At 43.1% G+C, this 26,972-nt stretch overlaps 1 protein-coding gene and 1 long non-coding RNA gene across 6 annotated transcripts in view; one reads left to right on the plus strand and one right to left on the minus strand.

Moving 5' to 3' along the window:
* The window catches only part of DYNC1I1 (dynein cytoplasmic 1 intermediate chain 1), a 294,891-nt gene that overhangs the window by 34,757 nt on the left and 233,162 nt on the right, over positions 1–26,972 (minus strand). The window lies entirely within an intron of this gene.
* Positions 1–26,972, plus strand: LOC149864874 (uncharacterized). Its single transcript, XR_016442310.1, has 3 exons — positions 1–816; positions 12,945–13,086; positions 26,350–26,972. It is a non-coding gene; the product is annotated as an uncharacterized LOC149864874 (long non-coding RNA).

Raw genomic sequence — 26,972 nt, forward strand, 5'->3', positions numbered from 1 at the left:
AGCATGAAGACTTCGTGGCGCTAGTGCTGCCTCGGGCTGTCTGGCGAGTCTAATTAAAAACTTTGCACATTTACAAAGTGTCATAAAACTTCCCCAGATGAAAGGTCCGTGCAGAGGGGTGGGGCCGCAGTTTTCATGGGACAACAACAACTGTCCAGTGGTAGAAATAAAATGTACGGGGGTGGGGGGGTGCTGAAGCAGTGCTGAAGACAGGTGAGCGGGCTGCGCTTCGCCCCGGGGCCGGGGCCGGGGCCGGGGCCGGGGCCGGGCACGTCTCCCGCGCAAGCCAAGCGAGCTGGCGGGCTGACCCGAGCGCGGAGCCTGCGCTCCCCGGGGAGCTGCAGCCGCAGCCCCCGGGGCTCCCGGCACGGAAGGCAGCGACTGCCACCTAGCGGCCAGGGCCCCGTTGCGACAGCCAATTAGCAGCGCTCGCGGTCCCCTGCTCCGCTGCGGAGGGCAGCGCCGGGCAGGGGCAGTGACGCCCGGGTGACCCGGTGCCAAGGGACTTCTCCGCCTGCTCCATGGGGTCACTTGGACTCATCAGGGTTGAGCTCCCTCTGATACGGTCTCCCCTTCCTTCGCAGGCCACCTGCATTGGCCCTTCGTGCTCCAGCTAGCTAGGTTTCCCAAAACTTGTTTCAACTCAATTTAAAACAAACAAACGAAAACCCAAAACTAAGGAGGGAGATAAGGAGGTGGGAAGGCCAGAAGTGTGACATCCAAGCAGGCAGAAAGCTACTTAATTTAAGCACAGGCTGTCATTTCAAAACCCCGGAGAAGTCAGAGGCAAGTTTGAAAGTACACCAGAAATATAAGGTAATTTGTGCATCATGAATTATTCATGGCATCTGGCTTGTCTTATTCTAATTTTTGCATAATGGCTTCACTAATCCCTGATCAATTAATGTAAAATGAAATTTAAATGATAATGAACACTCCAGAGATAAAAGAAATTAAGTATTCTCATAGCCAGTGACAGAAATCTAAACAATGGGATTTTTTAAAATGTCTTCTTCATCCACTCAGCTGTCTTTAACAGCTCTTTGGGCTTGGTTTAGAGTCTCTGAAAGCAGGGTACAAGACAGATCAGAAGAAATACAAATAAGCACTCAAAAACAGGATTCTACCCTACCTTTTTACAGGGACTTTAGTAATGGGTATTACACAGAATCCTCTTGTAAGTCTTTAACTATTTTTATGTTGGTTTTATATATTTAGAGGATCTTAAGAAAGCCAATCCAGAATACAACCAGCTATGAACCAGGAAACAAGGGACCCAGGAAAACAAGGGAAATTAGAACTATATCACTGTAAGGAAATAGCCTATGCTACTGCCAACTTTTTTTAAATAAGTGCACTATAAAGCTATGCTATTAAAGTAGGTCAATGGCAAAATGCCCACTGGTTGTAGTGGGCTTTGCATCAGATCCTGAAACGTTCTCAGGTTATATATGATTTTTTTAATGACCAGCTTTTCTAACAACACACCTAAAAGTGAATGAAGTACATTTTTACCTGTTGTTTATTTTAGACAATCCAATTAGAACAGTTAATTTAATCACTTTCAGCACTCCTGTACTACACAAGCTACAATGTTTGGATTGCAAACACTGCAGGGGAATGTGTGTGGAACATATAGATTCAGACCTACATCTGCTGCATGTGTATGCTTAAGAGTTTTTATTAAAAAGAAGAATGTATTAAAATATTTCCATTCACCATAGGCTTTGTAAAACCATTTAAGGCTATATCAAGGATTTCAGTTACAAGGGACTCTATAACATTGACAAGGCTTACAATTCAGTCAGTGAAAGTTTTGCCATTGGCAACCAATAGAAGCAGGATGATGCCCCAACTTTTCACTCTTTTTTTTTTTATCAGTAGAATAAAGGTGGAAATTATTTCAGTTTCATATGCAGTCTTTCTGAAATGCTAATGTACTCTCTTCTGGAGTCTTTAGTGTTGCAAACAAAGAGGATAAATACCATAGGAATGTAAATTTTTCCTAAATAAGGCCTGATCCTGCAAATACTTACAGTATGTGCTTAAATTAAGAATATGAGTAAACTAAGTAACTTCTGTGGGGTTTCTCACATACTTAATGTTGAGCACATGTGCAATATTTGCAAGATTCAAAACTACATTATGGTCAGGGTTTTGAAGAGACAGAGCTATATAAAAGATATGTGGTATCTAATATCTTCAGCTGTGAGCCAGCAAATAGAAAGGGGAGGAGGCAGGGGTAGTCATATAATTGAACAGCACATGCACATAGAGACCATGCAGTATGGTTTGGAAGTATTAGACCTAAGTTTGCTGAAGTAAAACTTCTTGGTGATATAAAGTAGTATATTTGAAAGAAACTGGATCATGCTTTTCTCATGCACAAAAAGGGCATGTACAAGCTGAAAATGTTATGGGTTATGATAAAAAAAATCATGTGATTAAAAGGAATATAAATGTATCAATCAACTCACAGCAGATTTCAATCAACATTTCTTTTTGCAGAAACAGCAGAACTTGCTTTGATCAGATGTTATTTCATTGCGTCTCTTTTAGCTGTTAAATCCATTGACCAAATAATGGCCAGAATGGTCCAGAGGTTAAAGTTACTGGATAAGATGTCCAGTGATTACCCTACCACTGACTTGCTAAGAGACCTTTGGCAAGTCATTTTATCCTTTATAGCTTGGTTTTCCTATTTGTAAAGCAGGAATAATGATACTTCCCTGGCTTACAAAGTGCTTTGACATTGCCTTGCTAAGTGCTTCCTAGTAAATCATTTTACTAGGAAAAGATGGAAGAACTAGGCTTATTTAGTCTGGAACAGAGAAGTGGGGTGGGATTTGATGGTAATTTTCAAATACAAAAAAAGGATCAGTATAAAGAAGACAGGGAGAGGATAAGTAACAATTTTATAAGTATCATTATAAGTAACATTTTGGCTGGATATTAGAAAGAACTTTTCTAACTAAAAAAATACAGTCAAGAGAAGTTATGGAATCTCCATCACTGGAAGTTTTTAAGTGCAGGTTGAACAAATACTTGGCTGGGGATTTAGTCAGGGATGATCTTGCCTTGAGCAGGGGTTTGGATTAGATGACCTCCTGAGGTCCCTTCAAGCCTTATTTTTCTATGAGATCTCTGGATAAGTGCTCAGCATCATGGTTACCACTATATCGGAAATCTTCACATGCAAAAATGAGAACATTTGGACCACCAAAGTAATGTGGATTTTAGGAAACATTTGATACTTTTGGAAAATGAGAGACATGTTCATAAATCTGAATGTGGCTTAGGAAGATAAACTATTCCACCCTCAGGTCAACTATTGATGGAAAAATGTTATGAGAAGGATAGTCCGTGTCCTGCACTGCTTATATGAAAAGAGAAAAATTCTCAGAAACCTTTCTACAAAAGGTAGAAATTTTGGCTTTATCTAATTTTATTCATTGTAAGCAGTCCTGGTGATTTTAATATGAGTACTCGTACTGCCTAAAGTACCACATTATGTAGTACTTGTAGAACTTGGACCTTAGCTACACTGTAAACCCAAGAACAAAGATCCAATTCTGCAACCCCTGCCTACTGCAAGTTCCCCTAACTCTTAAGAAAAAGGATATGAAACATCAGATCCTGCCATTATAAACCAGTTCCTCTAGGAAATTCTAAAATGTAAGGCTGCATAAAGATCACTTAAAAAACATTTAAAATTATTTGAACTTCAGATTTACATGATCTATAACTAATATGGCTATTGTTATAAAACAACTGGAATTTAAATTTGATGTGTCCATTCTTAAGTATAGGCAGACAAGGTTCATCAAACCCCTGTATTATCCTCTGTAACAGAACTAATAGATGGAAGCAAAGTCTCTGACAATCTTGAGAAATATCCACCTACAACTGAAAGAGACAATTTTGGGTGAAACCCTGGCCTTACTGAAGACAAATCTTGGCCCTACTGAAGACAATCTTGATCCTTACTTTGAGGATCAAGATTTCAACACTTAGTTTTAAACAGAGCAAGCAATTCCAAGGCAGACCTGTATTTTTAGCTGGTCTATTTAAACATGTGTGTCTTTAAACTCTCTTATTCACTTATTGTTTCTGTATAGGCATTGTTTAAAAGAACAATGGGAAATGAACAACAGATTTTTAATAAAAGGTAAAGCTGTCAAGGAATTTAACACTTGCCAATGAAACAAGAAGCTTCTCTAAACAAATACTATATGTTTATATAAAGCGGCATTTTTGTTTCCAGATATAAATTTTACCAGTCTGTCCCACTTCTTATTTGCATGGAAGAATCCTCCTTAATCCAGGAGGCGCCACACATAAAGAAGCTAATTATCCATATAAAGGAATGTATACATATTCACAGGTTTTAACTAGCATCTGACTACTTAAAAGCCATGGAAATAGCTATCAGGTTTGCCTGTTTTATGAAAGGAGTATTTTACACATTGGCACAATTTCTATGGATATCAGCTCCACCTAAAGGTATTTCTCTAAGCTGTGTATCTCAATAGCATAAATCTGTGTCACACTACTGTTATTCCACTCACCAAGTGCAAATACTATATTTCTGCTTTTCACTCTATCTCTTTTCATACAGTGGACCTTATCCTTGGCTGTTGTGGTTACACCAAAGTCAATGAAGCAACACTGATTTAACATCAGCACAGAATCTAACCCAGAATTTTTAGCTTGTATTGATTTATTTTTTATATAGGCTCATGTATTTGTTGGTACTTGATAAGTATGTTTATTTAGGGCTAAATTGTGACTTTCAGGCACGAGAAAGAAGCAGTCCTGAACCTTCCCTTACAAACTGGAGACCAGGGTTCAAAATACAGGGGGCTGTGCCCCCATAAGAGATGAGAGTCCTCCAAAAGCTCCCCTCCATAAGAGATGAGAGTTCCGGCCTGACCCACGCCTTTCTAAGCAGGTCAGGTGGCAGCGGCAGCTCCTTCCAGCAGCCACGGCTGCAAACCCCCAAAAGTCTAGGTGTGATTCGAACCCTGGAAGAGACTCCCTAGCACAGTCGCATGGGGAGGGGCAGGCAGCACTGTGACAGACAGGGAAGGGAGCAGAAAGCAAAGCAGCTGATTGAGCAGGGGACGGGAGTCCAAGTAGCACTCAGGGATGGTGGTGGGCTAATCTGTGGCACTCTGCCAAAAGGTTAGCCCCAGCATTTAATCTTGACCCTAGCATTTAATCTTGACCCTTTTACAATGCACCTCCTTTATTTTTTTAAAACCTGACAAATGATGACCGTAGGCATGAAAATTTTGAATGAAGTAGTCATTTTGAATGCATATGACACAGTGCACCTAAACGGTAGTCTTTACTCAAGGCAAGTCATATTTTTCCACTGTAAAGCCAAGAGGAAAGAGGGTGGAGCTGGTGGCATATCCAGTCAAGGGGACAGAATCTGAGCTCTTGCAATGCCTCTGTGCACTGCAAATCCCTAAATCCAGCCTGCTCCACGTCAAAATGGAAGCCTTGCTCCTCTTTGCTGAGGCCTGACTCAATCTTCCCCATGCAGTATCTGCAGCATAGGCCGAGAACAGGGTGAACCACCCAGGCCATGGCCTAACCAACTTTTAGCACATTAATTTATATAATCCACAAATGCACAATTGCCATTCTGGTTAAAACTGTATAGCTATTTTTTTAACTGCATAGCTAGCTCTTCAGCCTGGAAAAGCGCAGGCTCGGGCGATCTGATGCCCACCTATAAGTTTATAAGGGATGTCCACCAGGATCTGTGGGAACGTCTGTTCACCAGAGCACCCCAAGAGATGACAAGCTTGAATGGTTATAAACTCCTGCAAGACCGTTTCAGGCTAGACATAAGGAAGAATTTCTTTACTGTCCAAGCCCCCAAGGTCTGTAATAGCCTGCCATTGGAGGTGGTTCAAGCACCTACTTTGAATGCCTTCAAGAGAAAATGGGAGCTTATCTTGCTGGGATCCTATGACTCCACCTGACTTCCTGCCCCTGGGGCAGGGGACTGGACTCGATGATCTTCCAAGGTCCCTTCCAGCCCTAATGTCTATGAAATCTATTAAATTAATGTGCTAAAAGTTGGTTGGGCCATGGCCCAGGTGGCCCAACCCGTTCCGTGACCTAAGATCTGCAGCTTACCCATACCACTCCACATGACATGTACAACATAGACTAGAAGCAGAAGGTGCTAGTTTGACTCCAAAGCATTTTCTTTGGAAAATATGATATTACTACTCAGACCAAGGAATACTACAAAAAACAGGTTCTCTGTGGCCTAGTCCCTTGCTACTTCAACATTCTTCTTCCATTTCCACCAAGCCTCAGCTCTATTGATGGTGTGGCAAGGGTTCCCCTTCTTTGGGGCATTACTGAATTTTAATTCCCACCTGCTCCTCTTTGTGCCAATGAAGCAGCGACGAACCTAATAAAACTTAGCATTTTACTCAGACAAAATTTTTCTTTATTTTAGTGGCAGTTTCATGATGTAAGTCATACAGGATTTCTCCCTAGTTTATTTTTCTCAATATGTTTCAGTCATGTGTGGACCAGTCTGTTAGTCCTTGAATTTAAGGGGTTTTAACATATTCACTGGAATTGATTCTATCTCCAAGGCACAGTACTCACAGCAGCCTATCTCCTCCCAAGCCACAGAGGGTACAATGGGGTTGAACCAACCCATCAGATGTAATATTTGCTGTATCACGGGACTATGAACCATGTATATATTTTAAATACTATGAAGTTCTTTTCCCATGCATATGTGTAATACCTAGCACATTATATTACTAGTAATTATAATTCAAAACTGTTCCCCCTTATCTAATTCATTCCCCTTATCCCCCCACCCAGCCTGTCTCTCACCCACTGACTCCTCAGTTTACATCTTCACTGACTACACGCACACCAGCCCAGTCTCTGGCTTCTTTACTATTCATTCCACCTGGGAAAAGGACACACCAATTGCAGAGACTTCCTTAGCCTGATGAAGGGTTTTTAAACCCAAAAGCTTGCTAAAAATTTTTTTTCAACTATTTAAGTTGGTATAATAAAAGAAATCAGATTCGCCTAAAGAACCTCGTCTGCCTAAGGACACTGAAGTACATGTTAAGCAATCTCTTGAAAAACAAAGCCACTCGTCTTTTGATTTATGATGTCCACTGCATGGCTATTGGTAAATAAAGCTTTCACCATTCAAGATATAATCACGCTTGAATCCCTTGAAACTCTGCCCTAGTGAAATCAACGGAGAGTTTCACTGAATTCAGTGGGGCTGAAATTTTACTCTCTCATTGCATTTATTGATTGAACTAGATAACCTATAATAGTAGTATGCTTACAACACAAGCATCTGAATTTTACCAGGTGCTACAAGCACTAACTCCCAAAGAAGCCAACACAATGGTGTTCAATAAGGACCCAAACACTCTTTTTCTGTTCTAACAGGAGATTATAATATTTTATCTGCTTTGTATGTTTTCCTGAAACTCCATACAACCATTGTTGTTCGTTGGAATTTGATTAGAACAGTTTCAAATCTTTAAAATGGCATTGTTATACTTTACAGGAGGAAAAAAGAAAAAGAAATCACATTGGAACTGATCCCCACCATCATTAATACCCTTTTTTTAACAAAGCAAAAAATAGTTGTAAATGGTGCCACCATTTGATACACTTGAAATTACTGAAGGTCAATGCATTATACATTATTACATTTATAAATCACACTTGTTACAGAAAGACTAAAAAATGTTGGTTTCCTTAATTGATTTCTAAGCCAATAATTAAAAAAATATTCAATATTTTAGCATAAACATGTGGGAACTATTATAGGTGTTAGGGGGAGTTAAGGGGCGTGGGAGGGAGAAAGGGTGCGGGGTATGAGAGCAGACCACGTCTGGAGATAACATGATGATTACATTTTTGTGGTTTCCTTCAAAGTCAAAGCGTCATGGGTGAGCTTACAGAAAGGAAGCAAAGGAAAAGAGCTTCATGATTGGTACAGGAGGTTTTAATGAGAGCCAATCTTAATATCTAATACTATGGGATGGAGAACAAGAGTGAGAGAATCTAGTAAGTCAGACATCACCTGACTTCTGGGAGCGTCAGAAAGTCAGCCAGCAGAGCTTTGAGGGTATATGGAGTTAGCCTTAAAGTGTTATTGGCAGGTAACTGATGATTTTGTTAATCTCCTTAAATGTTTTAAGCACTCTGCAGGGATGCAACACGTTCAGGCTGTGCTGTAATAGTTATGTTGTTCACTTTGGTCTTTCCCCTGCCCCTCTCTCCCACTTACTCAATTGGAAGGAACCCATCAATGCTCTCTCACTAAAACATAAAATGAAGCGTGGCATCCCTTGCAGAACACTGTGTTTTAGAGGAGGAAGTGTTTTTAAATGTATTTGAAATAAATGTGTAGCAGCTAACCACTTATATTTAAACTGTTGACAGGGCAGATGGTATTTTCTCAGCAGGCCAAGCAAGAGTTGTGGAATTAAATAGAACAGACTATGAGAAAAATACTGTGTGGAGAAATCACACACTGGATTCTCTTGCCTTGGATCAGGCTCTGTAGATTCACTTCTGTAGATTCAATTCACTTCTGTAGATTCACTTGCCCAACTCCTTTCTTAATAACCTGTTTAAAACAGTAGCTCTTCAAGTGTTCTGCATCCTGAAGAACCAGATTTACTCCTAATCCACCCACCTTCCAGCTTTCATGGGCTGAATGGGAGGCACAAAATTTGACTCACAGCAGGCACAGGCCTGATTTAGCTTCCTTTGAAGTTATTCTCATAGGGCCCAATCCTGCTCCTGTTGAAGTCAGTTTTCAACCTTTGACTTCTGAAAGAAAATTTGACGTGTCTTCATATGAAGTTCATTTATGCAACATGATTGCTTTAAAGTATGACTCATTGAATCTCATGATTTAAGAAGCTCAGAAGGCATTATACTTACCTTGCTTATCCTACAGAAATCAACTCTTAATTCCAAAGAAGACACCCATTTTTGCCAGTATTATGGCCTACATGCATGATAGCCTAATTTACAGCTTGCTTCACTCACAGTGCTATCTGTAGAAATGCATTGCTTCTTTCAGGGAAGGACTCTGGAACATATGGGTCAGTTATGACTTTGACTGGCTAATACATAAAAGAACTACCAAATCCTGCTCCAAAGATCTCTGAGACACCTAAGAACATTTACTACACTATCCTACCTGAAAATCAACAGTTAAGCAAGTCACTACCTGCTTAGATCATTCCCAGGTACAAAAGGTAGAACAACAAAGCAGGAATGGAGGCTGAGGGTACAATGAGGTGTTCAGAGGAAGCCAGAGTAATATATAAAAGCACCTCTCTTGGTAGGTGGGAGAGAAATTAGAATTTTTTTTATCCAAGACTTAACTTAGTGCCTATTAAGATCAATAGGAATGCCTCAGGTTCCAAGTTCATAGGGCAACTTAAGATGGCTTTTCATTTTTCTATAAAACCTGATCATTTGTAGATTCAAAATAATAATGCCTTTAGGGAAAAAATCTTGCTTATGGAAATACATTGTTGTTCGTTTAGAGGCTCACTCCCTCTGCCTTACGCTGCTGACATTTAGAAATACAGAAGGCCTAGGTTTTCCATCCCCACCGTTCTACCCCTCTTTCCTCCTCTTTTCTTTTTTCTATCTCTAGAAATAAAATATTAGGTTGGCTAACAAGTTTTTCCTCTTCTATAATCATGATTTTGCTCCTCTGTTGCTTCAGTCTTTGCCTGATCTCTCCTGCAGCATCACTATTCAACCTTACTCCTCTTGCTGATCTCAGCAGCAACTCATAGGCATTAATGGCGGAGTGGAGAAATTACTTGGTAATATAGGCACGGGTGCAGGGAATGCTACATACAGTTTTAAGGGCTCATTACCATAGTCATCACAACACCAAGGTTCTTGTTAGAAAGAGGAAGGTTCACTGTTAGGCCTTTACAATTCTATTTTCTTTTAAATAGAAAATACAATTCATCACAGGGTGTCCAGTACTGTATTGCATGCAGGCTCAGCAATCAATTATATATTCCCAGCAATCTTGTTGTTTCAGTCTCAGTATTTCAGTTGCTAAAAATTATGCTCTGGAGAGTATAGAATATTTTGGAAGACATAATATGGCGTGATGTTATAGTAGTTTCTGCTGAACAGTCAGAATTAGTCTTTGTGGCTGGTAAAACCAGAAGGCTGGAGAGATCTCATATTGTGGGATATTTGAATTAATTTTCTTTCTCTCTGATAACAGAATCTTTCACACAGCATGGAGGTGACTGCTGAATTTAAGCAGATAGCAGATGGGGGGGTAGCTCTCTGATATATTACAAAACCTTCTTTTGCATGTAGCATTAATTATTCTTAAATATGTAGGAGTTACAGGTTTGCAGCCTTGTCATGTACTACTATAGTCACTTGAGTTTTGCATTTGACTTCAATGGGAGTAGAAGAAAGATTTAGCTTTGTGCAGTCTACATAAATCCCTAAGGCTAAATTCTGCTCTCAGTATGCACATAAAACTTCCACCAGTTAAAGCAAGATTCACGCAAGGGTATTCAGAGGCTTTGAATACATATTGCAATAGCTCCACCTTGTCAGACAATTCCTATTTTCTTTTATGCATAATTGTTCACAATTTTTTTTTAATTAAAAAAATAGAAAATGCAAATTGGCTTGCATATTCATTGAACTATGCCTGTCTGCTGAAGTATATTTTCCTGTCACTGTTTGAAATACAGCTACGCTAAAAACCAAAATGGTAAGAAACACTTAATGTTAAAAAATTCAGGCCTGACTTGAAACCACCTGACTTCATTTTGCTTTTGCTCCTTAAAATTACCTAGAAAATACCATAATCTTCTTTTCGTATGGCTGGATGACAGCCAGACCTCTGGCTCCAGAGGTAAAGGGCAAAAACTAAAATCCTGTCTGAACAAGCAGCTCCACCCTCTTCCCCAAGTCAGCTTGGCCTTTTGACAAAAAATGATCTCTGAAGCAAATTCATTCATTCCTCTCCTTGTTTTTGGATCAGACTCAAAATTCTGAACTCACATGACAACCAGAACACTTCCAAGAAATCCAGTATGACATTTTATCACCCTTTGTTTTAATCTATAATCCAGTACAATTAGCATATTGCAATGATTAGTCATTTTAATTACATCTGTTAAAGAGATAAAGTCTTAAATGGAATTATAATATTGTTAGAAGGTGATTATCTTAGAGGGAGATTAAAGAAGGATTCTTGGTGCCACTAGATATAGGCCTGCACTCTAGGAGTTATGAGGCAGCCATATGTGGAAGAGGAAAGACTTGACCCTTTCCTTTAAAACACTCCCTTTCTCTGTATCCTGCTTTTGGATAACACTGCCAGTGTCTACATGAGACACTAAATGTGCAGTAGCCTAATAAGACTGTGCAACAGCGCACCATGGCAGAAACAGTGCTAATATGCTACTACACAGTCTTATTAGGCTACTCCGTAGTAGCATCACTAAAAAGGTGTGCACTGGCACTACTATACAGTAACATCAGTTACTGCACAGATTTAGTATTTGATTATACAAGTACTGAACTTAGTAACCAGTAACTACAGTGCATTAATGAATGTGTAGATGCACCACTGCTTCTAAAACAAAAGCTTAGAGCTCTTCTCAGCTCAAGAACTTCCTGTAACTGACCAGGCTCTCCTTTTTATTCTCTTGGTCCCTTACTGGATGTCTAAGCTGCTTGAATTGCTATTGAATCCTAACACCCATATCTAATTCCTACATTGTTATGTGGGACTTATGAACCCCACCCATCCATGCACCTGTGAAAAAGTAAAGGTTCAATTTGCTACTGCTGTCCTTTGTAGTAACTTCCCTAAAATCTGTGGGCTGGTTAATGAATTCACTGGGGAAAGAATGTGGGTAAAGTCTTCTAGGGTTCATAAGAAATTAGATGAAGGGATCCAAAAGAAGTATGTACAAGTCAGAAAGAAATAATGACCTGTCAGAAGCATTAAAGTCTGAGGGGATCCAGATCCTATTTAGATCTAATCTACAGTAAAAGTAGTACAAAGTCTAGCTACACCATCAAACCCTCCCTGCAAAGATTCAGTTTATATTAATGAAGAGTGCCTTTTAACATGTCCCCAAATAAAGTAAATTATACAACATATACCTTTTTTGGGCGCCTTTTTTGCATTTACCCCAAGACTTTTACCAATTTGAAAATGTCATAAAAATCATTCCTAATTGACATTACTAGCCTGGAAGAATTATCATGTGTAGACTTGGCCTTAGTCTCACCATACCCCTATCTCTGTTGCTAAATACACTTCAAGAGGAGGATTATTTTAATAAATTATTAAAAGTTTAAAAAAACTTGGTGATGCAACCCTTCCTTACCCAAAAGTCCCATTCACCCCAATCCTCAAGTCTCCCCTCAGTATACCCAACATAGGATCCATTATCCACTATCCTATGTAATGAAACCTCTGCATTTCCCCAGTTCAAAGACCAAAGTGGCCCCTGGCATACATCAGAGTTGTAGACCTGGTCAAGAGTTGTTTAACATAATTTTTTATCAGAAAATCTCACTTAACTGAAACCTGAACTTATTGCAGGAACACAGCAATTTTAACAAAACTTTTGTCAGGAACTATTTCTCATGTTCAGGATGGAATTGCTGCTCAAAATGAGCAAAACACATTCCAAATAAGCTGGTTGTCATAGCATTCATTTTAGCTGTGGAAAACCTGCCCAGAAAGTCTCCTATGTCTCAGATGGTACCTGAACCACCAAACTGTAAAGTATTCTATTGTGTACCTCTCATTCTCTTCTGTTAGAGTTACTCCACATGTATAAATGTTAAATATTAATTGGAACAGGGTTTTGAATGTGGGTCTTTTGTGTTCCCAGTGACTGCCAGGACCTGGAAACATTTTGTGACCACCTTTTTCTGGCCTCCATAATTCATAAGGAGAAGACTCATGAAAACCTCCACCTTTTTCTGACCTGCATAATACAGGGGAAGACTCATGAAAATGCACCACAACTTTTAGTAAGTTGTTCCAATAGTTTTGTTAAACTTGCAATAATTTTTTTGCAATTATTATTTGGCAGTTTCTTTACATGTATCAATAACTGTGAACTTGTCTATCAGAAATTTTAGGGGATGACATTGACTTCAGTGAGCTTAAGTAGTATTATGTTAGATCAAATGAATGTCAGTTAATCAGATTTACAGATCTTGTTCACTAATCACTTGCTAATCTAAGAAAGCTAAAGTGACAACTCAACAACAGTGTATCAGTACATTAAAAAAAATTGTCATTTTATTAATATTTTTTCTCACTATTCATACAATAGTTCCATTTTCTGATTTATTTTGCCACATCAGTTTCCAGTAGGGTGAGTCTGTTCAAATGGATTGGTTGCATCATCATCTCTTTTTTATTACTATTCCAATTAATTCTTGGCACTAGACAGGCAATAAAAACAGTGCACACTTCTTTACATTATTCACCTGAACAGTTTGGTCAGGATTTATTGCTTCTGGATATGAGACAGCTGTTCAGTGAAGACCAAGTTTTAAAATTAATGAAAATTTGGTACAAGTTACTTGCTGGTAGGACGGTAAACTGTAGGTTGCTATCATTTATGCCAAAATGCACAAAGATTAGGTCACAACAGGAAAGTTAACCACAAGGAGGACATTAAGAAGTTGTAAGATAAAGTAGATCTTCCTTTGTTTTTTCGATACACCCATTCACCAGTTATTTATGTATTTTTTATACCATTACCTTTCTACAAACACTCCTGCCTACTGACGTCTATCAGTACTTGCCTGCTCCTTCCTCCAAAGGCTGTCTTAATCTCCCATTAGTTCTCACTGGGCACATCTAAACATGCACTTTACTGGGCAGTAGACTACTTTACTTTGCAGTAAAGGGTCACAGTCTACATGTGCACAGCAACTGTGCCAGTGTACAGAGGCAGTATCCAAAGGTGGCATAAATTACTGTGCTTACATGTGTAGATGGTAACATTGGGATTAGTTTACACTGGCTCATATTGCACCACAGTTTATTCAGTCACATTAATTGTATGTGTAGTTGCGCCTACTGTTTTCCAATACCTGCTACTGTGCCTCCAATATAGCACAGCAGCCTTTATCTAGAAATGTACAATTCTGTTTCAGTGTTTAAAGTATAACCAACCCCCAGAGCAGGGACAGATCCAGAGAGGATTCTGTCGTGTGGCTGCACCCCCCTTTTGGATTGCACCACACCATGGAGCCTCAGGAGACTTTTTAAAGCCCCTAAAGCAGCAGAAAATCCTCTCTCCCTTCCCCTTCCTGCTCAAAAGCATGCCTCCTGCCTGCCCCTTTTTCCCCTCCTCTACTTGACTTCCCCTGCTGTCTCAGGGGTAGAGAAGCACTAGAGCCCATCCTGCCTGCTACATGGGGGGCTGGGCTTAGCTGTGGACACAAAGAATGGCAGCAGGGACAGTTCTGCTTCCCTTGTCTGCTCCAAGAGCAGGCAGAGTGGGGGAACTATTCTCCAGCTGCCCTATTGCTACTGTCCCTTCCCCAGCTGAGCCTAGTCCCTGTGCAGCCTGGCTACCTCTGGAACCTCCCCTCCCCTGGACAGTAGAGGAAGCAGCAGTGGCAGGTAGGAGAATGGGGGGCGGGAAGGGGGAAGAGGAGGGTAAGGTGCTGCCTCTGAGTGGGAAGGGAAGGGGAAGGGGATTTTCAACTGCTTTAGGGAGTTAAAAAAGTCCCCAGAGGCTCACACAGCACAGTCTGCCTGCACTGGTGGGGATGGAGGAGGCTGGGAGCAAGGGGTGCAACAACTTCTGCAGTGCAGGTTGCTGCTTGTGTACCACCCCTTTGGGAAATCCTGGATCCACCCCGTCCCACAGAATTGTAGACTGAAGTATCACAGAAGAACAAGTGGAGAGGAGGCAAACAAATGGCACTGGAAGAAAAGGCAATAGGCATCAGTAAGAAAAGGTCTGGAAAGATGAGACTGTAAGTGGTGCAAATGAAAGGAAGATAAAACTGACCACATAAATCAGAAGAATAAATAACTAAAGACACAAGTGCTTGCTGTCTCCTCCATTTCTTGGCAGTGGTCTGAAAATGACCCCTACTACCAGTCTACTCCTCTTTTCTTCCCTCACTTCGATTATCATTGTCTACCCCTCTAATTAAACATTCAGGCATATGAAGGAAACAACTAGGGATGGGGGAGAGGGGAAAAAGAAAAGAACTATAATTAAAAACCCCTCTTCCATTCCTCTACCACATGGTAGGCAAAGATGCAAAAGGAGAAAAAAGGTTATTAGCAATAAGTATATGCCTCACACTTTTAGCAGAGCTGAAGTGTGAGGACAGGGGAAGGTTGGGAAATGGCTGATAATCAGCATTTCCTCTAAGCTGCGCAGCATGCATGGCCACACAATCAGCTGGCAGTGTGGCATGAGTGTGCCTGCATGGCCGCACACACCACACAGTTTAGAGGAAATGCTGCTGATAATCCAGGTCTCTTTCCAGCTCTAGACCGAATGAGCAGCAAGCAAGCCTCTCTCCAGCCTGTGACTAAAATATAATTATATATCAGAATTCTTCTGATATACTAACAGAAATCCAGGCCTACTTTCATCTTAACAACATAACCCCCCAAGAATTCCCACTATGCACAGCAATTATAATAATACTTCTAATTATACTTATATGCCATTATTTAATTACACAGCCTTTATTAAGCAACCTTAGCATTTAATTAATTAATGAACAACACTTTGCCTTGCTAAAATACTTTACATCTTTTAAGCACTGTTCAGACAATACCCAATTAAGGACATGGCTAGACAGACACTTCTCATCATGATTTCCTTTTGCCTGTTCTGCATCTCAGTCCTGCTCATAAGATGCAACATGCTTCCCTGGAGCCAGACTGCAGCACTGATGTTAACCAGCCAAGCCTAAATCATAGAATTATAGAAATTAAGAGCTGGAAGGGACCTCAAAAGAGCATTGAGTCCAACACCCCCGTGCTTTGGGCAGGAATACTGCTGAGATTAAATGATCCCAGCAAGATGTCTGTCCAGTCTCCTCTTGAAGACTTCCAAGACTGGGGACTGCACCTCCTCCTTGGGAAGTCTATTTCAGATTCTGGTTACCCTTAACTAGGCTCATCAGGGGAAGGGGAAGATGGGGGCAGAGGAAGCCTTGGACCGCTAAACCAAGCAGCACCCACTAGTACAGCCCAGCCTAGACAGATGAGCAGAACATATACCCAGGAAGCAACAGGGGCCAGGGCAATGCTGAGATTAGGGGGCCAGTGCACACATCCTCAGGAGGCCTCAAATGCCTCTACTCAAACGGTCATAGTATGGGAAACAAGCAAGAGGAATTTACCCTCCTGCTAGCTGACACCAACCCAGACATAGTGGGGCTCACTGAAATGTGATGGGACCCAAAACACGACTCGGCGGTGAAAATCAAGGGCTACAGGATGTACAGGAGGGACAGGACGAGGAGGAAAGGCGGGGGTTTGGCGCTCTACATTAAGGAGGAATACACATTCTCATCAAGTAGCACAGAGTCAGAGGAGGGGCACACTGAAGTGCTCTGGGTTAGAATACAAGGCAGTCAAGGGGAAAGAAACTTAACAGTGGGGGTCTACTACAGACCACCCAACCAAGGGGAAGAGCTAGACCAGGAATTCTTAAGTCAGCTCACAGAGGTAGTTAGGTCAAAGGATGTGGTCATCATGGGTGACCTGAACTTTCCAGACATCTGCTGGAAAGAGCAGTCAGCCAGGTCTGACCACTCATGTAGGTTCCTAGCCAAAATGAAGGACCTCCATCTAACCCAGGAGGTGCACAGGCCCACCAGGGGAGACGCCTTGTTGGACCAGGTGCTGGCCATGGGTGACGACCTGGTGAGGGGGCTGCGGTTGCTCGACCACTTGGGTGACAGTGATCATCGCCTGCTGGAATTTACCATTCAGTGCAAGGTGGCAAAAGCCTGCAGCAAGGCAGGAGCCCTAGATTTCAGGAGGGCAGACTTCAACGAGCTAAGGAGAATAGTCGGGGGGGCACTGAGGTCCCAAAGGGGAGAGGAGGGGAGTCAGGTGTCCAAGAAGAGATGTCGCTCCTTAAGGAGACAGTCCTCCAAGCCCAAAGGGAAGTAATCCCAACACAGATCAAAGGGAGCAGGAGGGCGCAAAAGCCCCCATGGCTCACCAAAAGCATCCAGGAATGTCTCCTACCTAAAAGGGAGGCGCACACCCAATGGAAAGGAGGAGCCATCACCAGGGAGGACTATACTGTGGTTGCTTGGGGATGCAGGGGAGCAGTCAGGGAGGCCAAGGCAGAGATGGAACTGGGTCTAGCTACCTGGATCAAGAACAACAAGAAGTCCTTTTTTAAATACATAGGGGGCAAAAAGAAGGTACCGGATAACGTGGGGCCCCTGCAAGACACACTAGAAAATTTGGTCATCACACCAGACGACAAAGCTAACCTATTTAATGACTTTTTTGTCTCCATTTTCCTGAGCAGGGACCGGATCACCCCCCCACTGGGCCCCCCGCAGGCCCAAGGGGAAGACACACCTAGGCCAAAGGTCAGTGACGATCTACTCAGGGAACTTCTGGAGGGACTGGATGTATTTAAGTCAGCTGGTCTGGACAATCTCCACCCCAGAGTGCTGAGGGAATTAGCTGAGGTCATTGCAGGACCTCCAGCACGGCTTTACGAGCGCTTGTGGTGCTCTGGTGTGGTGCCAGAGGACTAGAAGAGAGCCAACGTGTTTCCCATCTTAAAAAAAGGGAGGAAGGAGGACCCGGGAAACTATAGGCCAGTTAGTCTTACCTTGATTCTGGGTAAGCTTTTTGAGAGAATTATTCTGACACATGTCCACGAGGGGCAACCAACATGGGTTCATTAGAGGCGAGTCCTGTCAGACCAACCTGGTGGCCTTCTATAACCAGATCACCAAATCCTTAGATACAGGGGTAGCAGTGGACATAGTCTTTCTGGACTTTCGGAAGGCCTTCGACGCTGTCTCTCACCCCATTCTCATTAAAAAACTGGGGGACTGTGGTGTCGACACCTACACAGTCAAATGGGTTGTCAACTGGCTGGAGGGCCACACCCAGACAGTGGTGGTGGATGGGTCATTTTCGAGCTGGAGGGATGTGGGCAGTGGGGTTCCCCAGGGCTTGGTCCTCGGGCCCGCACTGTTCAACATCTTCATCAGTCACTTGGACGAGGGGGTAAAAAGCATCCTGTTCAAATTTGCTGATGACACTAAGATGTGGGGGGATATGGGCATGCTAGAAGGGAGGAACAGGCTACAATCAGACCTAGACAGGTTACAAGGGTGGGCAGATGAGAATAGGATGGGTTTCAATACTGACAAGTGCAAGGTGCTGCACCTGGGGAGGAAGAACCAGCACCATACCTACAGGCTGGGGAACTTCCTTCTCGTCAGTACAGAGGCAGAAAAGGATCTTGGAGTCATCATTGATGTCAAGATGAACATGGGCTGGCAGTGTGGGGATGCAGTCAGGAAGGCCAACTGCACCTTGTCATGCATCCACAGATGCATCTCAACCAGATCCAAGGAGGTGATACTCCCCCTCTATGCAGCACTGGTCAGGCCGCAGCTGGAGTACTGCGTCCAGTTCTAGGTGCTGCACTTCAAGAGGGATGTGGACAGCATGGAGAGGGTCCAGAAGAGGGCCACTTGCACGATCAGGGGGCAGCAGGGCAGGCCCTACGAGAAGAGGCTACGGGACCTGAACCTGTTCAGCCTCCACAAGAGAAGGCTGAGGGGGGATCTAGTGGCCTGTTACAAACTAGTCAGGGGGGACCAGCAGGCATTGGGGGAGTCCCTGTTTGCCCGAGCACTACCAGGAGTGACCAGGAATAACGGTCACAAGCTGGCAGAGGGTAAATTCAGATTAGACATCAGGAGGTGCTACTTCACTGTCAGGGTGGCTAAGATCTGGAACCAACTTCCAAGCGAAGTGGTGCTGGCTCCTATCCTGGGGGTCTTTAAGGCAAGGCTAGACAATCACCTTGCTGGGCTCGTTTGCCCCCAGTACTCTCTCCTGCCATGGCAGGGGGTTGGACTTGATCATCTGCTGAGGTCCCTTCCGACCCTACTAACTATGAAACTATGAATAAGTTCTTTCTTACATCCAACCTGAAACTATCTTCTAACAGTTTATAGCCCTTGCTCCTTGTCCTCCCCTGGGGTGCCCTAGTGAACAGTTTTTCTCGCAGCTCCCAATATTCACCCCTTACATACTTACAGATGGCCATAAAATCGTGTGTCATCCCTCCCGCCCAGGTCTTCTCTTTTCCAGGCTAGACAGTCCTAGATACCTTAGTCTTTCCTCATAAGGTTTGTCCTCCAGGCCCCTAATCGTTCTTGTGGCCCTTCTCTGGCCCCTTTCAAGATTCTCCACAACTTTTTTGAAGTTTACTTCTATTTCCCCAATTGTTCTTGTTTTGTCACTACTATAAAGGCAGACAGACTTAGATATATTCATTTTGTGATGTCTCTCTGGGCTCTAAAAGAGGCATTAAAGTATTATATTATTATTGAATAATCTCAATAATAAATTATTATTGAATAAGATCATGTGTGATCACTGGAATATTTGATCAATGACATCTACAGAGCCTTCATTCCTTGGTCAGCAACAGTTGCCATTTTTTTATTTGACTGGCCTGCAAATTTCAGTGTATTCAAGAGTGTGTTAACTACTAGAACAGATTATAAAATATCAAGACTTATTTTTAATGGGAAACAGTTATTTCAATCTATCAGTCAAATTCATACTAACATAGTGCCTTTCCTGTAAACTCCCCAGGGTGCTGCATACCATCAATAGACAACATTAACACTTAGGTTTTACATTTTGTAATTGGACCTTGACTTTGAACCTGTAAAAGATGAAGAAACTGCATTTCATGACTGAAGAGGACAATGTGCCTGGGATTAAAACATCATCTGTTAGAATGGAAAAGATATCAGGCAATTGAAGGCTGATAAAAAGAATGAAGTGACCAATAAGAAGCTACATATATCCAACAATTTTGAATAAACTGCCATACAGTATAATCAGCACTAAATACTTAAAATTAATCCATTGCTTTTTCTGTAGACACTCAAGCTCTCCAAGGGCTTGACCCATAACTCACTGAAGTAAATGGCTGTCTTTCCATTGTCATCATTGGGACTCAGATCAGGCTCTTCCTATGGAAACACTGTGATAGAGACCCCTAAATCCTAGTTGCTGAATATGGGCTAACCGCAATCAAAAGAATGAATTAGATGATCAACAAACAAAATACTGCAGGAGCCAAATGGGATGGAAAAGGAAGTACAGATTAACAGTTCAGCAACTGATCTACTGCCTTAGTTTAACTAGATTCCTAGTCAGGCTCAGGATTTAAAAAGTATTTACTATAAAGAGGTTAAGTGTTTTCTAGGATAGAACTTTCCTGCAGAATAAGGTTTTCTCACCTAAAATAGAATTTAAAATTTAGTCCTTTGTAAAATTTTTGTACCCAGCACTGTTTGATCCAAACATTTTTGGTAATATTTTTTGTATGACAAATACAGAGTATGGACTGTTTTCTGTTGTGTTGCTGTCTGTATCCCAAACTGCCACTTATTATTATCCGTTGGTTTATTTTTTTTTAATGTTATATATGACAGGTGTCTATCATAAAGGCCATCTTCTTCCCAATGTGTAAGCAACAGAAGGATCAGGCCTTTATGGAGAAAACTAAGCACCCGCTGGCTGCATTCTCAAATAATATTCATTTGATGCGATTCCCTTGTATGCAGCTCAGCAGAGATGCCACTTTTAAATAGGCTTCAGAAATGGCTCACAATTGCTCATATCAGCTACTGGTAGTTACTATAGGGCCAGCTGAGCAACACACCAGGGGTGCATCCAGATGAGCCTGCACATGACTCTTGCCACATCTCAAAACAGTTTGAGACGTGGCAAGAGGCATGCTGGGAACAAAAAAACACCCCCCGCACTGCACATTTGCAGCACAGACTCAAAAGTTCAAACCTGGATATCTAGTAGGCTTGGGCAAAGTGGCAAGTATTTGCTTTGGATTCAGATTCTGGTGATTTGGAGGACAGTGATTCTATTCAGAGATTCGAACCGCCGTCCCAGTTCAATCCGACCAAATCAGTTCTGAAATATTTGACGCCACTTTGGAGACTCAGCCATAGACTAAACAGGCAGCTGACATAGGTACCTCCAGCTGGTAAGTCTGTTGGGGTTGGGGGAGGGAAGAGATAAGGGGCATGGGGAAGGGAGGGATTGGGGTTGGGGCTAGGAATAGCTGCCCAGCTAAGGCAGGAGGCGTGGGATGTGGGCGCAGCAGCACTTGCACTGGAGTCCCTGCTGCTGCTTGCCCTGCTGGTGTGGGGAGGGGGGCAGGATGTAGGCACGAATAGCTCCAGACAGTAGGGGGCAAACAGCAGCAGGACAGAGCCCCCGCTCCCAGAACTGCCATGCTTTTATCCTGCACCCCCCCATGCCAGCTGGGCAAGTGGCGGCAGGGCAAAGCCCCTGCTCCCAGTGCTGATGTGGGTGTGGCAGCACTGGGAATGGAGGCTATGCCCTGCTGCTGCTTGCCCCTTCTACCCGAAATGAGCCATGCCTTATCAGCACCTGCATCAGTGAGCAGCGTCAGCATTAGCACCAGCATCAGCCAGTGCCTGCATCAGTGCCAGCACCAGCAAGCCGCACCTACATCAACACATCCTGTGCCCCCTGGGCCAGCTGGCAAGCGGTGGCAGGACAGAGTCCCCACTCCCAGTGCGGATGCAGGCACAGCTTGCTCTGGGTGGAAGTGGGCAAGTGGCAGCAGGACATAACCCCCACTCCCAGCGCTGCTGCACCCACATCAGCACTGGGAGTGGGGGCTCTACCCTGCTGCTGCTTGCCCAGCCAGTGGAGAGGGACCTAGGATGCAGGTGTGGCAGTGCTGAGAGTGGGGACTGCCCTGCTGCCACTTGCCCCCTTCTGCCCGGAGCAAGCTGCGCCCACATCCTGCCCCTCCTCTTCACCCTGGCTGGGCAAGTGGCAGCACTGCAGAGCCCCCACTCCCAGTACTGCCGGACCCCAGCTGGGCAGCTTGTCCCAGCCCCAATCCCTCCCTCCCTGATGCCCCTTCTCTCCCCGCTCCCCAAACTCCAATGGATTTACCAGCTGGAGGCAGCTGCCTGTTTAACCTATGGCCGAATCACCGAATTTCCCAAATCTTTTCTGAATTGATTCAGATGCTTCAAATTGATTCAGAGCTTTTAATTGGTCTCCTGATTCAATTCAAATTCAGAGATTTGGTCCCTGAATCAGGCCACCTCTCCCCCAAATCGAATTGGCTGCCGAAGCTTCGCACAGCCTTTATATCCAGGTATCCCCTCTCCCCAGAATAGAAGTGGGGCCTAGACCATGTCCTGAGGCAACTGGAGGGTTGGATCCTCCAAAGAGATGCGCTGGTAGCTGGCTAGAGTGTCTCTATGGCTGCCCCTACATGCAAGGCAAAGAGCAGTGTAGGCTACAGCAACCTGGACCCGGGCTCCATCCCCAGGGAAGTAGGGACTGGGGTTTGGGGGGACTAAAGCCGAGGCTGTGTAGGTGCAGGGGACTGGGGGGGGAGGGGATGTGGGGGGTTGCTCGGGAGGGGTGGGTCCCTACCTGCCCCCTGCAAGGCCCACAGCGCCCCCCCCCCACAGCAGCAGCAGCCATCAGGGTGCTCAGGCCCTCCTGGCACAGCCCCCCCCCATCAGCATGGGGCAGCATGGTGCAGCCCCTGCTTCCTGGCACACAGCACTGCCTGTGCCACATCATGTGGGCCTAGCCTGGCTCAGCACAGGGCCGTGTGCCTTCCAGCTCTGGGCTGCTCGACCTGTCACCCAGGGGCCGGTGCCAATCACAGAGACCACCTGTCACACCGGGCTGGGTCCTGGGTGTGCAGGTCCTGTGGGTCAGGAGTGAGGGGACTGGAGCAGGGGGAAGGCTGTGGGTTGAGAGTGAGGGGCAAGGGCAGGGGCAGGGCACTGGCATATCAGTGCTACTCAGAGCTGCACATCTTGGTGAGAGAATGGGGGTAGAGGCAGCTCTGATTTTTCTATGACAGCAAAAAGTCAAAAGTAAATGCTAAAGTGTATAAATATTTAGAAATTATTTTATGATGATGGTAGAGGCACTGGTAGGCTTCCAAATTGCTCTAAACTTGTAAATACAGCAATAAAACATCACCCAACTGATCTTTCTCTATATAGTGGCATTTCATTTTAATAGTGAAAGAACACTATTTTGGGTATTTTAATGAGAGAACTTGGGTTGCTTATAAAAGATTTTGCAATTTTTAAACAGGGCACACCAGGAGCTCTGCTAGTGAGACAAGTGGCAAGACCTGGGCAGAGGAGCCTGTCCAGGGCCAGCACTAGGGACCCAGCTGGAGGGCAGATGAGGTGGCTTACCTTTTGGCCCCAAATGGCCAAGAGGACACACTTGGACAGTTCAAAGCAGGCCACCTCAAGGAGCACATTTTCTGGGCAACAGCTTCTCAGATGGCAGAGTGGGGGCACTAGCTCCCCCTGGCTGCAGATCCAGGAGGAGCTAGGTAGGGTTATTTTGCCCCAGGTGGCACAACTTGCCCTGCACTAAAGTACATGTCTGGGTATGTGTGCTGAGGCAAAAATCCCCAACTCAAATTTGTGCTGCTCTCATTTGAGCTGCTCCAAGCGCACGTGCCTGCATGTGTGAATGCACCCCAGATGATCTTCTTGCCTCACCTCTTTCTGCTTCCCCAACTGGAAAGAAGAGGATCGCAGATCAGAAGACCAAATAGCAGGGTCAGAAGATGAGGGTCCATCACAGGTCCTAGATTCTTTCAGCCCCTTTGACTCAGACTTTAGTCATCTCCATGCATCAACAGATATTATTCTCCATCTCTGCATCCAACCAGTCCTCACATCACATCACATCCCCTTTAATGAGCCAGGTGTAAATATCAGATACCCCCAACCACATTCCTACACATCCATCTGTTTCTCTCTCCCAAGACCCAGGTATCCAGGACAGAGTTGCTTCAGGTACCTGCACCACTTAGCGCCTATCCATCACCTGTTTATCCCTAATGCTCCTACAGCACCCACCAAACCGAGGCGCCCTCTAGACACATTCCATCGTGCCTGCCAGAGCAGCCAAGTTTTATGGTGCTCTATACTCCACCCTGTCACCAATTGGGGTAGGGTCTGGTAATTGTAAACTGAAGTTTATAATTTCATGCAAATTATTTACAATCACTCAAATTAACTTAAAACATTTGCATCACCTGTCATACTCTCAGCAACACAAAATTAGTAACTATGATTGATCAAATCAATGCAAAAATGGGCATTTGATCAGGCCATTTTAAACAAACACATTATAATATCTCAAACACATCATAATGCCTTTACACTAGGTTGATTCATAGGTAGCTGTGTTTCTATTTAGATCACAATGCTGTCACATGACCTGCCCCAAGCCAATTTTGTATTTACATTTGCTATGTATCTATCCCATCATCTCCTACCAACAATGCCTTTGAGGAAAACATGCTGAGATGCTTCCTGATTGGGGTCAATTTCCAACACTGGAACACTGTTGGGTGCATCTCAAGCTATGAGCCAAACAAAGACATAAAGCCACTGTCAAGATAAAAGTCAGACATTTTAAAAACAAATCTTTGCCTAATGTATGATAATAATAACAATTTAGATGATTTAAACAGCAAGAATATTAACCTGCTTTATTTTTTACCACTTAGACTGTTTTAATTTTTTTCACTCAGCTTTCACAATCAAAGTAGAATGGGGTATTTAATGAGTTTTGCAATTTTCTCTCATTTTTTGCTTATTCTGCATTAAAACAATACAGCTTCATAGGAGGTTGGCATCTGCAAAGTTTCAACAGGCAGTCTGGTCCATTTTTGTGTAAAATGTCTTCTTCCTCTGAGGTACCTATACATTACATCCCTGAGTTTGTTCATGTGCATATAGTGGGTATATACTGAATTGTTCTTAAATATAATAGGTCCCCTTAATGTTGCCTCTAATCACTCCTTCCCACCAAAATAAAAATTCCACGCTCCATTTATGACCATACTTTGCTATAGTGTTTGTAGAAGAGGCGTCTGATGTTCGCAGATGACTCATTAAAGGGGGTGGAGGAACAAGTGGTGAAAAATGTCTCTGGAGGTGTTGGGATGACTAGAGTCTGATTAAGATGACTGGGAGACTCTAGGACCTGTGGACATTCGGCTTCTGACCCCCAACACCTCCTCCTCTTAAGTGCTCCTTCCTCATCAGTTCCCTTCTTTCCAGTTGGGGAAGTAGAAAGAGAGAAGGTAGAAAGACCACCTGATAGGTTGCTCAACAGGCCCTTAAGTTATTCCCAGTGGCTGGTATAAGCAATTCTGAGTTGTTCCTGCAGCCCATTTGAACATGGCATCTCTGCTGGGCAGCACGAAGCTGGGAATCACATCAGATGATATTAGGGAATGCAGCCAGAGATTGTTACATTTTCTCCTAATCCATATGTGGCTTTAATGAAATGACACTAATAAACTCTCTGGGACTTTGGCCTTCATTTAGAATACTGGGTTGGTCACTTTGTGAAACACAGTAAAAAGCAACAAAAATGTTATTAATCAATGTAAAAAAATATCAGTAATCTATTTGATGGCAATTTGTAGAAGTGCAGTTCTTTACAAAAGAAATAGCTGCAGGAGAAAAAAGTACTATATTTTTGTGTGTACAGTATACCTTTCCAACAGCAAGATGCTGGAATTTGGACTATGCAATATATGCAAGAAATATGGCAAGAGCAGTTTCTGACACTGGGCAAAAGCAGAAGTAAAGTCTGCATCAATCTGTAGGGAGCAGAACAATGAGAAGGCTCAGCTCCCTAGCTTCAGTTCAGCTAATATTCAGTTATTTTCTACAAAGAAAGATCTTTTTTCTTCATTCTGCTTTTCAAAAACAATGTGTGTATCTTATTCCAGGATGTAATGTATGCAAGAAAATACGGTATTCAGGTCATCCTCTCCATTACCAGTGACTGCCCTAATGCTGCTCTGGTGACAAATACTGATTTATATTTTGGCAAATATGTTTAGCTCTATAATGACATTAATTCACTGAACCTGGAACTTGAATATTACATTAATTTATGTTACATTTCACTTGTATGAGCTTGGCTATTTCTTTTCCCAGGTAAGAATTTGTCCAAGGAAGAGATGGTGATGATGATGATGAAGATGTAAAAAGCAGATCAGCATGCTGGTTGCATCTCCCATTAGCAGTGCCCCTTAGGTGCTTCACTGGCAGGGAGTGATCATATCTGTTTCTAGACAATACTCTCCATTTTTGGATTGTGCTGACCCTGATAGGTTCCCTACGGAGCAAGGATTAGAGCAGCTTTCTGACATCATAACCTCCTTCCACCAGTGGGCAAGAGATAATCCTAAAGTGGAAGCAAGCATAAATAAACTCCTGGGTGAATTTAGTTACACAAGCAATGAATTCTATTCCTCATGCCATCATGCAGCGACAGCCTTCCTGCAAGTTGTATTCCTCATCCTTTTGCCTCAAAATGTCCAATGATATTTTCATGTAACCCAGATTCATACAGTGCTTTATTTTTAATGTATGAATATTTAATTTGGTGAAGGAGGAAGAGAGTATCATCTGCAGGGGGAAAAAGTAAGTAGTAACAGCTGAAGCTACATCTTATTTTGATAGACCAAACACTGATTATATGCAGCAAAAACAGGGACCTTTTTTTTAAAGTTACATAGGGTAAAAAGCATTAAACAAGCCTACCTCCTTCCATCCCA

This window comes from Crocodylus siamensis, chromosome 5 (assembly GCF_052110815.1).
Source record: "Crocodylus siamensis isolate JL-2025a chromosome 5, ASM5211081v1, whole genome shotgun sequence".
Classification (NCBI taxonomy): Eukaryota; Metazoa; Chordata; order Crocodylia; family Crocodylidae; genus Crocodylus; species Crocodylus siamensis.